Genomic DNA, 15,936 nt, shown 5'->3' on the forward strand with positions numbered 1-15,936 from the left:
TGTTTCCTATTAGACTTCACCTGGTTTGTTTATTTAATGATTCTTCCCAGTAGGCTATTATTACCTGCAGGAGTATAAAAGAGAAACTACAAGCATGAGTTAGAGAAAACTACAATCTTCCTACCAGAGCTTAGGGAACAATTAATACTCTAGGAACATTTTTCCACCCAAATCCTGAAATTATGCTCAGAATTGTGGTTCATATGCATAGGTGCACTGTTACCCCTTTAGGGGAGGAGCCGTAGCTTTTTATGGGGTCTTCAATAGAGTCTGTAGCTTCAAAGAATTGTTAAAACACATTGTTCAACAGTGTTTTCCTTTTGCTATACTTTCACTCCGTCACATTTCCACACCTAGAAAGATACTTTGAAAAGGAAACACCTTTGTTTAACTGCTCATAAATTAAGCCCGAGCAACATAACGTACAATAAATATAAAAACAGCATGGATGCTAAACAGTGTGGTAAAGTGGTTGTTAGTCCAATCATCAGAAAATATCAAGAGGGATCACAGATTAATTAGAATATAGAACCCTATTCAATTTTTTTTTTCAATTGTTGTTTTAAAAGTTTCAAAACCTCAGGGTGTGAGTAGATTATTGTGTGATGTCCTTCTGACAAAATTCTTTTAAGTTGACATGCAGGACAGGAATTTGAGTGCTGTGGAAAAATCACCACATTTGCTGATATCGTCTTTTTTGCAATTGTCATGGTCTGTGAATTTTTGGAGTCACAGTTTCTTTTCCCCCACTTGGTCCTTCTATGTCTTGCTCATTTTTTCCGATGATCCTCATCCTTCAATGGTTATAACCCTAAATATCCTCAAAGGTGGGATACTATGGATGATAACTGAGTTCATGTCTACCTATAACCAATCATTTATACTGGGGAGCTAAACTAGCCGTTCTGCAACAACACGAAATGCTGGGTCAGGGGGTGGGCAGTTTGGACGAAGTGATACTATTCACTCATCAGCAGGGACATAATAAATACCTGAATTCTTTTCCTATAAAAGTAAAAGATTCCACTGAGATTGCATTACTTATGTGATGTCCTTTTTAAGATGCCTTTTAAGGCATATTATCATTAATGATACAATTTTGTAAAATGATTTTTAAATGGGTAGTTTCTGAAAGAAGGAGGAGGAAGTGGAGCAGGAGAGATAGAAGCAGCAGCAGTAGCTGAGGTGAATCAGAGGCAGAGGAGGAAGAGGAGAAGGAGAAAGAGGTTGGGAAGAGAAGTGAATGTCCAGAGAATTGCTGGTGCAATTTAGCCTTCAAAGAATAAGCTGGGCCAATAAACGCTAGTGTCTTGGAGCTAAATGTCTGTCTTTCTGTCTGTGGAGAGGAGAAGATCAAAAATGAGTAAAGAGGCAGGAAGACCCGGCCCTTCCGGCGGAGCTCCAGACGGAGTCATCCTGGTGAAGTATTCTGAGGAAGCACGGACAGTGCCTCCATAGTGCCGGGCACTATCTCTCTAAAGCAGAGGTTCTGGGAGGAACACTCCCCATCCAAATCCTAAAATTATATTCAAAGTGATGCATTCATATGCAGAGATGCATTTTTCAACCTAAGGGAGGAGACATAGCTTTCTTTAGATACTCAACATAGTCTATAACCTTAAAAAAACTTGATGAAACAGGTTGTTCAAGGTTCTGGATTCCCAGAATCTCTCTTTCCAAAAGCATCCAAGTTGTCCTTCATCTATTTCCTAAGCCTTCTTCCCTAGGGGGAATAACTAACCTCTAGGGGTGTTGGAACAGCTTTTTCCTGAGGATAAAACCTAAGTAGCTTGAACCATTGAGTAACTTCAGCCTCCTTAAGCTTATGTGCTAAATTGGTTAACAGCCCAGATTTCAGATGATCTGCCATGGATATTTATGGCCAGTATTTTGCAGTTTTTCATCATCCTTTCTCATTTGCTATGTCATTTGTTACTCACAACACCTTTGGAGTTAAGTAGGACACCCTCCCATTAGTTTCCATTTAGAGAACAAGAAATTGAGAGTCACAGAAGTAAAGTAATTTGCCCAAGTTCCCAAACTGAGAATCTAGGCAGGGACCCCAGGGAGGGCAAGGCAGGTCTGTCTGCAAGGAAGTTAGTCTAAATACTGTTGTTGTTGTTGTTGTTGTTGTTATTGTTTTCCTCCAGTGGCAAAATGTTTTAATTCCCCTGACCCAACCCTACACACATCCTTGATCACACCTTGGCCTTTCTCAGAGAGAAACTGAATCAAAGAGAGTCAGTGCTTTTCTCAGACAACAAAGAAATAGCCAGAGCATATCATGCTGCCAGCAAACTCCAGGCACATCAGAAAAACAAACAAGCAAACAACGTTCCTCATTATTTTTGAGCTTCAGCACAGCAAAAGAAACTATCATCAGAGTGAACAGGCACCCTACAGAATGGGAGAACATTTTTGCAATCTATCCATCTGACAAAGGGCTAATATCCAGAATCTACAAGGAACTTAAACAAATTTACAAGGAAAAAACAAACAACCCCATCAAAAACTGGGCAAAGTATATGAACAGACACTTTTCAAAAGAAAACATGTATGGGCCAACACACAGGTGAAAAGAAGCTCATCATCACTGGTCACTAGAGAAATGCAAATCAAAACCACAATGAGATACCATCTCACAGCAGTTAGAATGGTGATCATTAAAAAGTCAGGAAACAACAGATGCTGGAGACGATGTGGAGAAATAGGAATGCTTTTACACTATTGGTGGGAGTGTAAATTAGTTCAACCATTATGGAAGACAGTGTGGCAATTCCTCAAGGATCTAGAACTAGAAGTACCATTTGACCCAGCAATCCCATTACTGGATATATACCCAAGGATTACAAATCATTCTACTACAAAGAAACATGCACATGTGTGTTTATTGCAGCACTANAGGATTACAGGCACCTGCCATCACACCCAGCTAAGTTTTGTATTTTTAGTAGAGACGGGATTCCACCATGTTGGCCAGGCTGGTCCTGAACTCCTGACCTCAAGAGATCAGCTCGCCTCGGCCTTCCAAAGTGCTGGGATTACAGGTGTGAGCCACCACACCTGGCCGTAAGAAAGGTTTTGATGCTGGTTTAGTCTTCTTTATTGGTTAAATTTTTGAATTCTTATCAAATGTCAAGGGTAATAAAATACTTGGTGAATTAGCAAAATCTACCTTTGAAAATACTAATCAGAAAAATAAGAAACAAACATGTAGCAAACCCATGCTTTATCCTAATCCACCATCCTTTTAGCTAATAATTATCTTTGTCACCTAGCATTTGGATCAGTCTCTCTATTTGTAATAAAGTCTCAATGCACCTCCTATCTTTACTAATATCCACCATCGACTTTCAGAACTTTTTCTAGGTACTTTCTATTTCTCTCATCCACTACTCTCGGCATTTCCCAGTTATTGGAGCAGTGTATCCAAGGTTTCACTGTAACCTAGAACCTAGAATCATTCACATGCTCCCACATTTTCCTCATTGGTTGAAGCTTTCTCTAACCAGAATCCTTCTTCCATCACCATTAGCTACATCATTAGTTTTCATCTTTTCTTTTCCATGGCCTTAGTAAACTGTTAGTTTGTCATATTTCATCCAGTTCTACATATGTGTTGTATGCCTCTCTGGAGCATCAATTCTATTGGAAGGGGCCCTGGCTATTTCCAATGACACAACAGCACATCTGGTATGACACCACCCCACCCACATATTGGGAGTGGGGACGAGGGCAATTCTAGAAACAGTAAATATTGAGCTCTCAGTCTTTTGCATGTACTGTCTGGATTCAAACCCAGACAGTCTGAATGTAGAGCCAGCACTTTTCACACTTTTCACTATGCTGTTGTGATGAACAGGAAAGGAAGTAAGATGCAGAAGAGGAGGAGACAGCAGAAGAGGAGGAGGAGCAGGAGGTGGAATTCCAGTGGTTAAATCTCTGGATCCAGAAAAGTACTGTAACAAAATCTTCACTGTGGCACTTCCTGCTATATGGCTGCATATATGGTCCAAAGGCCACATGTATTGAACAAATACAAAGTGTCATGTACCAGGTTGTGTGCTATGTGCTGCATACTGCCTACTGAGCAAACTGTTGTATGGTCCCTGCTCTTCCATGGCTGGCAGCTTAGTAATCCAGAAAGATAAGGGGACATAGAAGGACATGGAGATAGTGTGGTCTTCTCAGAGGAAGTAATGTCTGATGGGTAGTAGGATGGGCTAGTGTGCATCAGAAACGGGCAGGGAAGGGCATTCCAAACAAAGGAACTAGCCTGTGCAAAGGCCCCCACCTCATATGAAAGTGCAGTTTATTAGGGCCGTGCAAAGAAAGCACTGAACATAGTTCCTGGCACATGGTAATAGTTGATAATGTTTCCAGTGATGACAATAATAACAATAACGATTGTGGTGGTGACCGTCTTTGTGATAGAGGAACATATCCTTAAATTATTGTCATTATGGTTTTTGATTTCTTTTGTTTTATTTTCTTTTTTAGTGACAAGGTCTTGCACTGTTTCCCAGGCTCGAGTACAGTGAAGTAATCAAAGCTCACTGCAGCCTCGACCTCCTGGGCTCAAGCGATTCTCCCACATTGGCCTCCTAGGCAGCTAGTATTATAGACCTGAGCCACAATGCCTGGCTAATAATGTTTTCTAAAAATTTTTTGGTAGAGATGGAGTCTTGCTTTGTTGTCCAGGTTGGTCTCAAACACCTAGGCTCAAGTGATTCTTCTGCCTTGGCCTCCCAAAGTGCTGGGATTACAGGCATGAGACACCATGTCCATAATCAGCACAGCTGATTAACTGAGATTTATTTTTCCCAGCGTCCATCTCATTTTCAATAAGGGCACTTTTTAAGGGTACATTTCCCTAAGGAGAGGCAAGAAAAGGGAAAAAGAAACAGAACTGGAAGCCCAAATCATGGACGTGTGACTAATATTTCCCTTATTTGTAAATTCTTTTACGTGCAGTATTATAGGGCTAGTTGGTTTAATCTTTACAAATGCGAAAAAATATAGAGATAATATGTGGTGATCATTATCATACAGGCGATCAGTTTCTTCAGAGAAAAATCTAACCAGGACAATTAGATGAGACATTTATCGAATGATTGAAGTTTCTCAGTAGTAGGAGAACAAAACAAAACAAAAAAAAAAACAGTCTTTTTTTCCACGGTAAACAACATCTTCCAGACCACATCTTTTCAGACCACTTCTAAGAGATTAATGTTAACGGCAGTAGGGAACACCAGGGCCTGTTGTGGGGTGGGGGGCAAGCAGAGCGATAGTATTAGGAGAAATACCTAGTATAGATGACGGGTTGAAGGGTGCAGCAAACCACCATGGTGCGTGTGTACCTGTGTAACAAACCTGCACGTTCTGCACATGTATCCCAGAACTTAAAGTATTATAATAAAAAAATACAAAAAAAGAACTACCTGAGAATATGATTCAACAGAATAACAAAGTAAATAAAGAAATAGGAAACAATAAGTGAACCTACTCCAGGAGATAAGTGAAGGAAAAACCTAGGATGACACCTATGCAGTAGACCTTAAGAACTATCAGATAGGATTGGAATGGAAAGGTGGAAGTCCTAGGAAGAAGGTCTTTCAAGAATCTTAAAAGTCAATATGATGGAGTTTTAGAAAAATAAAAAATATATGAGCAGAAAGCAATATAATAAAGCAATTAGATCCCCTAGGAAAAACCTATACAAGAAAGACAATCATAATACTATACTTGGTTCTGCAGTGGATTTTACTTATGTAATCATAATACAATAAATCTCAAGTGATAGTTTATTTATTTATTTATTTATTTATTTGAGACAGGGTCTCACTGTGCCCAGGCTTGGGTGCAGTGGCACAGTCATGGCTCACTGCAGCTTCAAACTTCCGGTCTCAAGCAGTCCTCCTGCCTCAGCCTCCCAAATAGCTAAGATTATTGGCATAAACCACCATACCTGACTCAAGTTTTAGTTTAATATAAAGTAGTGATTAGTAGTATCTGAAGGATAGGAGGTAAGGGAATGGTAGAGGAATAGTCAAACCCTCATCAAATAATAGGAACTAAGAAATGTATAAAAATGGATATGTGAAATAGCAGTATAAGCATATTCTACATAAATATGACTGTAAGTATCATATGAAGTAGCTAAAAGTTAAGTTGCTTCTTAGGTGGGCAGGAATGGTAGATAGATAGAGGTCTTGTCTGTTGTCTTTATATTTGTAAGTTTTCAGTGTTGTTTGATTTTGTTTAATCATATATTAGTATACATTATTACTCTGATCAAAAGAGGAGAAGGTGGCAGCAGCAGCAGGGCAGTGGCAGTGTGCGTGGCAAACAGAGAGGAGGAGACAGAGTGGTGAGAGATGAGGTCTGAGAGGTTTGGAGTCAGACAGTCCGGGCTCTGGCAGAGCAGGTTAAGGATCCTGATCTTCAATGGAAAGCCACTGAAAAATTTTTGGCTGTATGTGTGTCATGAAATAATTTTGAAAAGCACTCTGGCTTCAGTGTATGAATTAGTTTGGAGGGTTATGACAGCACATGAGGGGTAGCCAGTTAGAAAGCTATCATTATAACTAAGATAGGATATAGAGGTTGGATACCTTGGATAGGTTGGTAGAAACAGAAAGAATTTGAAAGAAGAGTGAAATTTAGAAAGTAAGACTGATAGGTTATAGCAATTGATAGCATATAAGAAGTTGCATAAAAATGGAAGATAATGGAATCCACACGAAAGGAACAAAATTATGTATAGCTCATTCTAGATAACTTTAGCCTTGTTACACAAAAGTAATCTCAAATCATTTTCACTGGTGAATTACCACACCCTCCTACTTAGGGATTTGGTGGAAACACTTACATGGGTATGACAAACAGCCTTTCTCCAACCAGGATTCCATGTGAGAATTAAGCTGCTAGAGAAAATTACTGAAAACTATTTTTTCAATTCTCCTAAAGATACATAGGAGAGTACCATTGTAGATGCATATAACATCAAGGATTAATTCTCTCATAAAATCCTGGTTGATATGGGCTGGTAACAAGGATAGTTTCTGGTCTGATTCAATCCATATTTTTCTTCTCTTAATGCCCAATTTGATAGTTCTTCTATGATTCCATATTTCACATGTTGTTGGGCCATATCAGTATGACCCATGCCAGTGTATGCATCCACTGTATACATTTGCAGATTTGCAGCTGCTCAAAGTTCCCTAAGTACAGCTTTTTAATCAGTTGGATTGCCAGGATAGTGAGATTATTATTACAGCAGTTCCCCCAAATAGTTCCAGGTCTCCTTCAAGTTGCATGGTATGATTACATATTCCTGATCCCTTGAAGTTATGGATGATCATGCAATTTCCTTTGATCATTAACGTATGAGTAAAAGTGAAAAGTGTCATTTCTAAGCAGAATCTTTAAGGGCTAGTGCATACTTTACCATGTTCCCTTTCCCCACTTCAACAAACATGAACCCCATGTTCAGATAAAGCCTCTGTCCCATAGTTACTACAATGAACGGGAAGTCTCTTAGCAATCCACATTGAACAGGTACTGTGGTGTGAAAAACAACAAACAAAACAAACTTGTGCTCATCTACTGAGACTTTTGTGTCATTTGTTACTGCAGCACAATCCTACCCATCCTGTCTAATACAGATGCTTTTCCAAAATGCTCTGCAAAATTTCTATCCTTAATTGCTTATGTACCAGGAGTGATTTATTTCTGTACATTTTAGTGACCCAGCTTTGTGACTCCCTCTCATGTGAATATTTTATGTTCTATGGGTCCGCTGACTCTGTCTTCTATCCTCAATGCTATGAGGAAGGGTATTATTTTTTCCCAGAACCATACCAAAGGCAAGGCAGTGGGAATGGCCCATGCCGTGGAGGAAATATGAAGGTGCGTTGTCTGTAAAAGTTTTTAAAACAAGTAAAGATCAGTGTGCTTTTTATTATCATCATAGGACTACAGTGTAACGCAGTTCATAAGTGCCCGTTACATGTCATACTAGAGAACTTCCCCAGCAGTAAACAACCAAACTAGCTGGGATCCATGAAGTAATTCATTCATTTACTGAACACCTCTTTTGAGCAAGACATGGTGCTATGCACTGCAGATAAAGGAAGGAATAACACTGGCACTGTCCCAACCCTCATGGCGTTCATCCTTGGAGCACAGGAGCAGGAATTCTACAAGTGTGCAAGTTGCCATGATATGCATTTTTCCTCCTTGAGGAGGTGCCATTTAAGGTAGACCTGAGTGATAAGGAAGAGGCAGCTGTGCAAAGATCTAGAAGAAGAGCATTCCAGGCAGAGTGACCATCAATGCAAAAGCTTTGAAACAAGAACAAGGTTAATATGCCTGAATACTGTGAAAGCAGTGGTGAGTAGAGAGAGATGGGGTCAATGAGAGAGGCAGGGGTCAGGCGCTATGCAATATCTTTCAGGCCATCCATTGTAAGGAATCAGAATTTTCATCTGGTTGGGAAGGGAAAGCACTGAAGAGCTGGAAGCAGGAAAGTGATATAATATGACTTGTTCTTTACAAAGACCTCTCTGGCCTCTGTGTGGAGACAGAGAGGCAAGAAGGGGAGCAGGACATCAGCGTTGGGGCTGTTGCATTGGTCCAGACAAGGGGTGGTTGATATGCCTTGAATGAGAATCCTAACAGTGGATATGATGAAAATAGTCAAATTCAGGAATTGACAGGACAAGACTTACTGATGGATTGCACATCAGCAGCGAGTGAAAGAGAGGACACATAAATGACTCTCGGTTAAAATTTTGGATTGGACAATTGAGTGGATAGTGAGCATCACTTACTGAGACATTTTTTTCTTAGTATATGTTCTGTGAAGCTAAAAAAAATTAAAACTGATCCCCCTTTCCTAACTTCTTTCTACACTGGCAAAAAAAAAAAAAAAAAAAAAAAAAAAAAACCGTAACGAGAGAAATATTTTTCAGTTACATGACATTATCAAATCATTTAGACTACTAGAAAATACCATAGATCAAATCATCTGGGGATTACCACCCCAGAGCATCCAGGACTGAACTCAGACAGTAATTTGATTGGCTCACAATGATATCACAATTCTATTTCAGGGCAGAACTGGAAGTCTGGGTGTTGATGCCCAGAGCCTGAGGTCTGGCCACCCACGGGTCCCTAAGCCCTCATCTAGATTCATATTGTGCTGAGACCATTCTGTGAGCTGATAAAAGGCTGTAGGGTGGCTGGGCCTTAGGGTAGAGGGTTGTGTAATGCAGTCCATAATGGCAGTAGAGGTAAGATTAGAAAGCAGAAAATATATGTCAATGTGGTCTGACCCCTTTCTGGGTTCACATCAAAATCCCCATTTGCTTTCCAGAAAGTAGTGGTACAAACCATTATTCCTGTTCATGAGCTCCTTGGGACAGTTCTTCTAGGACACAATTCTCCCTTGCACTAGAAACTATTTTAAAAGTAAACAACACCAGCCACCACTGCTTTAAGAAAGTCTGGCTCTAACATCCTTCTCAGAAACATTTTGTTGTTGTTGCACAAAAAGTGGCCTCATTACAAAGAGCTTTATTCACAGATCTACAAAGAAGGTAGAGACCATAGGGTCACACACCCAGGAGACAGAATTAAACAGTGTCATTCCAGAAAGGCAGCAATGAATTCCAAAACAGATTTCAGCGATGAAGATAGATTTTTGCCTATTGCCTGCAATAGGAATAGGAAAACCCTCATGTGTCTAGTGTAACAGGATAAGACTTTCAAAGGGCATGTTATTCATCCAAACCACACCATCAGTACAATCTGCAACTCAAATTGCAATGTCAATTTTCCCTTATTGTGCATGTTTCCAGCGCTGTGCCTGGAGCTGAAGAGTGGTGGGGCCGAAAGTCAATCCCTTTGGCTTTGGCCAACTCCTTTGGGTGTTCTGAAGGCATCTCCACCACTTGGCTCATAGCATGTGTCTGATTAAGCCATTGTAATAGGATAATGGACAATCTCATATTGTGGAATCATAATATGGCATTGTAAGATGAACCCTGTGAATCATATCAATGCAATTCTCAGGGGTGGAATACACACATACACACACACACACACACACACACACACATGTACACAGTATCTAGACTATAGTAGGCTAATAACTTAGTGGGCAGTATAGCATAGTGGTTAAGGCTTGGACTCGAGACAGACTGCCTGAGTTCAAGTCCCATTTCTCTCATTCACCAGCTATAATGTGAAACCCTGGCAAGTCTGTTAAATGGGGTGACAACAGTAGAACATATTTCATGGGATTGTTGAAATGATGACGGCACCTGCCAAATAGTAGGGGCTATTTGGTATTATTATGATCACACTGCACATTTTTAATCTTAGGCCACACTTCATGTGTGTCCCCTTCATGACTTCACGTGTTGTCAGAAATCATCTTAGAGAAAAGGATGTGAGAAACTAACACGCACTGAGTCTCTACTCAATACCAGGAACTATTCCAGAGAATGTACATATGCACCATCTCTAATTCTGAGTCATTTCCCCAACTGCAGTAGCCCTTGACTCAAGTGGGGAGAAGTGTGGTATGATCCAGATACTTAGCATAGCCTTGCCCAGATTTAAAACCTGACTCCACTGCTTACTAGCTGTGTGACCTTGGACAAGTTATTTCACCCTCTAAACCATCATTTCCATATCTGTAAAACAGGTATAACATCTAACATTCATGGTGCTTGTGAAGATCTAACAAGTTGACATATGTATATGAAAGTGGCTGGCACAGCGTGGGTTCTCAAAAGCAATGTTGCTCCTCTAGTTACTTCTTAGCTTTTACCTTGGAAGCCTTCCCTGGAAGAACTCAAGGCCAATAGTCATTTTACTATTTAAACATAATTTATTCTTTCATGGAAAAACATATCTTAAATCGTTATATGTATAGTGAAAGAAAAAGTAAATTCTGTAAACATCTGCAAAGAGTCTTAAATTTCCAATAGACCTATGTTTTCTTACTTAGCATATATTCACCATTCGGCCCCATGTATTTGTCAATACAGAATTTCCTTTAATTCCCCCTGTAACTTATTTGTTTTAACCAAAGAGTAAGAGTTAATTGGAGCAAAGAGAAAGATGAGCTGACGATCAGCGGTTCTGAGATGACAGGGTTTGATGGCTTTCTCAGTAACCTGTGGGGGCTCACCCTGACTACTCGTTCTGAAATGAATCTGTACCTTTCTCAACCAAATCTTACAGCTTTGAGGGATAGGCATTTTATAATTCTTTTTTTTTTTTTTAATCTTTTTTTGAGACTGAGTCTTGCTCTGTTGTCCCGGCTGGAGTGCAGTGGTGCGATCTTGACTCACTGCAACCTCCGCCTCCTGGGTTAAAGCAATTCTCCCGCTTCAGCCTCCCAAGTAGCTGGGATTACAGGCACATGCCACCATGCCTGGCTAATTTTTGTATTGTTTTAGTAGAGACGGGGTTTCACCATGTTGGCCAGGCTGGTCTTGAACTTCTGACTTTGTGATCTGCCTGCCTCGGCCTCCCAAAGTGCTGGGATTACAGGCGTGAGCCACTGTGCCCAGCTGGCATTTTACAATTCTAAAGATACGAGGGCTGTGAAATGGCCCCCATGGAGGCCCTGAAGGAGCTAGGCTATAAGGTGTCATTATGTTTCGTATCATTGTCCTTTCCTTTTGACTCCAAGGCAGTGATGGGGATGTACATTACACAATGTATAAAATTAAAGATACCAGATCTAAACACATGCCTGTATTTACTGAAGCCTGGCGCTAGACCAGGGACTGGCCACAGCATACTAGGTCAGCTGGTATCATTGAATTATATACCTTTGGGTTCGATTGGGTGGCAGAAGGTGCCAAAGCCTGAGCAGGTTGATATGAGGTAGAGCTTAACCAGGACTACCATCAGTGTGGCCAGGTACTTGACGGGGCAAGTGGGCATTGGGGCCAGGAGGGAGAAGCCAGCAGGGAAAAGGCATAGGCTTGCAGAGGTACAAAGCCCAGTGCTCCTTACTGGAAGAGGATGCTTGTTCAGTCTTTTAAATGCAATACACCCTTCTGATGACATAGCAGGATTGTTGGGACTCCCTGCCCTCCATAGGATTGCTGAATACTAATGCCAGGAGCCGAGTCAGTCAATAATTCACTCAATCTACAAATATTTATTGAGTAACTACTATATGAATAAAATATGCCAAATTTCCATGACCTGGTGGTGCTTACGGTTTAGCAAGCAGAGACAGATAGTAAATGAGTAAATTATTTAGTATATCGGAAGATGAAAAGTTCTAAGGGAAACAAAAAGTAAGGCAGGGTAAGGGAATTGGGAATATAGTGGGAAAACTACAGTTTTAAAAACAGTGGTCAGAGTAGGTCTCACTGAGGAGATGATTTTTGAGCAAAGACTGTAAGGGAGTGAGGAAGTAAGCCACGTGGTCACATGAGTCAAGAGCATGCAGGTGACCAGAAGGAAAAGGACTACTTCCAGTGCAAAGGCCCTAGGATGGAACACACCCAAGGAGGCTGGTATGGGTGGAGAACTAGAGGAGAGGGGGAGAGCTGTAGGAAATGACATCAGAGAGGTAACAAGGAGGGTGACCAGACCATGGAAGGTTCTGAGAACTTTCATTCTTACTGAGTGAAATATGGACCCGCCGGGTACAGTGGCTCACACCTGTAATCCCAGCACTTTGGGAGGCTGAGGCGGGTGGATCACCTGGGGTCAGGAGTTTGAGACCAGCCTGGCCACCGTGGTGAAACCCCATCTCTACTAAAAATACAAGAAAGTAGCCGGACATGGTGGGGGGGCGCCTGTAATCCCAGCCATTCAGGAGGCTGAGGCAGGAGAATCACTTGAACCTGGGAGGTGGAGGTTGTGAGCTGAGTTCGCGCCATTGCACTCCAGCCTGGGCAACAAGCGTGAAACTCCATCTCAAAAAAAAAAAAAAAAAGAAAAAGAAAAAAAGAAAAAAAAGACTATGGAACCATGCAGGGTTTTCAGCAGAGAAGTGACATGGTCTGAGTAATGTTTTCAGAAGATTAGGAGGCTGGTGTAATAATCCAGGAAAGATACAGACCAGGGTGGTTCAGCAACAGAGGTGGTGAGACATGGTCACATTCTGGATAATTTCTGAATCAGGATTTCCTGGTGGAACCAATACTGGATGTGACAGAGGAGACTTAGAAAGGGCTCTGAGGTTTTTGGCATGGATATCTGGAAACTTCAAGTTGCTCCCAACTGAGATTGAGAAGGGGGAGGTTTGGGGAGAAGATCAGAAGTTCACCTTTGGATGTGATAGGTTTCAGGTATCTGAGAGATATGCCGGAGGAAGGGTAGACACTTGTGTACCATGAGTCTGGAGTTCAGGAAAGAGGTCTACATTGGAGATACAAAAGCAAATGAGAATGAGGTTTTCCAGGGAGGAGGTGGTGACAGAGAAGAAAGTCCAGGACAGGAGACTTTTACTTTAAAAGATAGCCAAAAAAAGAAGGAACTAACAAAAGAAGTGGATAAGGAATGACCAGAGGCAACTTTCTTTCAAATCAGGAGGGAGAAACTTCTCTCCAGGCTGTTTTTCCCATTTGAAATGTGTGATTTGGGGATGTGATGTGATCCTTGTGTATGGCTCCCAGTGGTTTCATGGAAGCTCTGGGTGTGGAGGAAACGGCCTGGGTTCTATTTTCCTGTGCATGTTGCTAGTATGTTCGGATTGTGCGGCTGGGGGGACCCACATGCCCCAAGAGACAGAACCTCGAGACCAGGGACACCCTCTGAGTAAGGCTGCTGGGGACATCTCCTTCCATTTACCAAAGAGGGGTGGGGGGAGTTTTAGTTTTCATTTTGTCTGTTGGGAGCATTTAAAAAATAATATTCTAATATGAATTCTGTTATGTGTAAATAGTCGACAAAAGCCTGTTTTTCTGAATTTAATGTATCCAATCCTTTTCTTTAGAACTGGGGCTTTTCCAAACTCCTTATTGATTATTGTTAACTATTCGGGTTATTGACTGTTAGTGCTTTTTTTTTTTTTTCCTTTTTTAAAAATAGTCCTCTTCATTAATTTATGTCCTTTTTATCATTGTTCCAAATGACGCCTTACTTCCCGTTACTCAGCTACACAACTGAGAGTTATGTCCCATCCTCTTTAGAGAAGTTTATTCACCAAATTGACTCAACCACAGCATCAGAGCTTGAGATATTATCTTTCAGGTTTTTCCTGGGGTTGAGCTATGCAAAAGAATATAAATCCTCAGCCACTCATAAGCTGAAGTGGGAGGATCGCTTGAGGCCGGAAGGTCAAGACCAGCCTGGACAACAGAGCAAAATCCCTGTCTCTAAAAAATAAAAACAAACAAAAATGTAAAAAACAATGTAAATCTTTATGTTTCTTAACCTGTGCATTTAATAAGTATCATATAGCAACTATAGTCGGCCAGAATTAAAAGCTTCACACATAACAACTCATTTTATCCTCTCAAAACCCCTGTGAAGTAGGGACTATCATTGTCATCCTCACTTTAGAAATGAAGAAAATGAAGTACAGAGAGATTAAGTCACTTGCTAAGGACACACAGCTAGTAAGTGGCACAGCCTCGGTTTGCACCCACAAGGCTGGGCTCTAGAGCCCCTGTGCCTAATCACTAAGCTTCGCTATACCCTTTGCCTCTTTTGGTAGCTTTCCACCATGTGAGCCACTTCCGGCTTTTTTGTTGTTGTTGTCGTTGTTTGCTGATGTTTTTGTTTTTGGTAAGATCAGAACCTCATATCTGGCACTTTTCAGATCACCCTTAAAGTGAACCAAACAGCATATGAAAAATGGTGATGCCATGAGCCAGGGAGGCCAAATGAAGGGCCACACAGATGAAATTGCTCAGGTGGCCTTCCCAGCACGAAGGCAGCTGCTATTCTTGGTGCTACAAGGTATAACGATTGTAGCTATCGGTATTACGATTGTAGCTATCGGTATAACGATTGTAGCTATCGGTATTACGATTGTAGCTATCGGTATTTTGAGCACATTCAGTGTAAAATGGACTGTTTTACTACTCTAAGGAATTCATCCATATGAAGATTTAAAATGCATTTCTTCTCAATATGATTTTATTATGATTTTTCTTTTTTAGAGACAGGGTTTTACTCTGCCACCATGCTCGAGTACAGTGGCACAATCACAGCCTCAAAATCCTGGGCTCAAGTGATCCTCCCCACCTAAGCCTTCCAAGCAGCTGGGACTACAGGCGTGTGTCACCACACCTGGTTTTTTTTTTTTTTTTTTTTTTTTTTGAGACTGAATCTTGCTCTGTCTCCCAGGCTAGAGTACAGTGGCACGATCTCAGCTCACAACAACCTCCACCTCCCGGGTTCAAGAGATTCCCCTGCCTCAGCCTCCCCAGTAATCCCCAGTAGTTGGGATTACAGGTGCCCACCACCACGCCTGGCTAATTTTTATATTTTTATTAGAGACGGGGTTTTGCCATGTTGGCCAGGCTGGTCTCAAACTCCTGACCTCAGGTGATGTGCCCACCTTGGCCTCCCAAAGTGCTAGGATTACAAGCATGAGCCACTGTGTCCCGGCCTAATGTTTTAATCTTTTTTACAGATGGAGTCTCACTGTGTTGCTGGTCTGTAGCTCCTGGGCTCAAGCGATCCTCCTGTCTTGGCCTCTCAATGTGCTGGAATCACAGGTGTGAGCCACTGTGCCCAGCCTCAATTTGATTTATTAAGTGAAAGGCTCATTGCAAGAAACCATGTTTGGACATATTAAAAATCAACGTTGATATGTGGATTCAGTCACGAGCATATTCTATTGCCTGGTCTGTTCCTTTCACACACTCTCCAGTGAGTCAGTACCAGCAGCAAGCTTCCGGTTTCTGCAGATATTTGTTTTATATATATATATATATATATATA

The 15,936-nt window shown here is 41.2% G+C and overlaps 1 protein-coding gene across 1 annotated transcript in view; it reads right to left on the reverse strand.

Annotated features, from left to right (window-relative positions):
• The window catches only part of TNFSF11 (TNF superfamily member 11), a 119,467-nt gene that overhangs the window by 90,301 nt on the left and 13,230 nt on the right, over positions 1-15,936 (reverse strand). The gene's annotated exons all lie outside the window — the stretch shown is intronic.

This window comes from Rhinopithecus bieti, unplaced genomic scaffold, assembly GCF_001698545.2.
Source record: "Rhinopithecus bieti isolate Rb0 unplaced genomic scaffold, ASM169854v2 scaffold_32955, whole genome shotgun sequence".
Taxonomy (NCBI): Eukaryota; Metazoa; Chordata; class Mammalia; order Primates; family Cercopithecidae; genus Rhinopithecus; species Rhinopithecus bieti.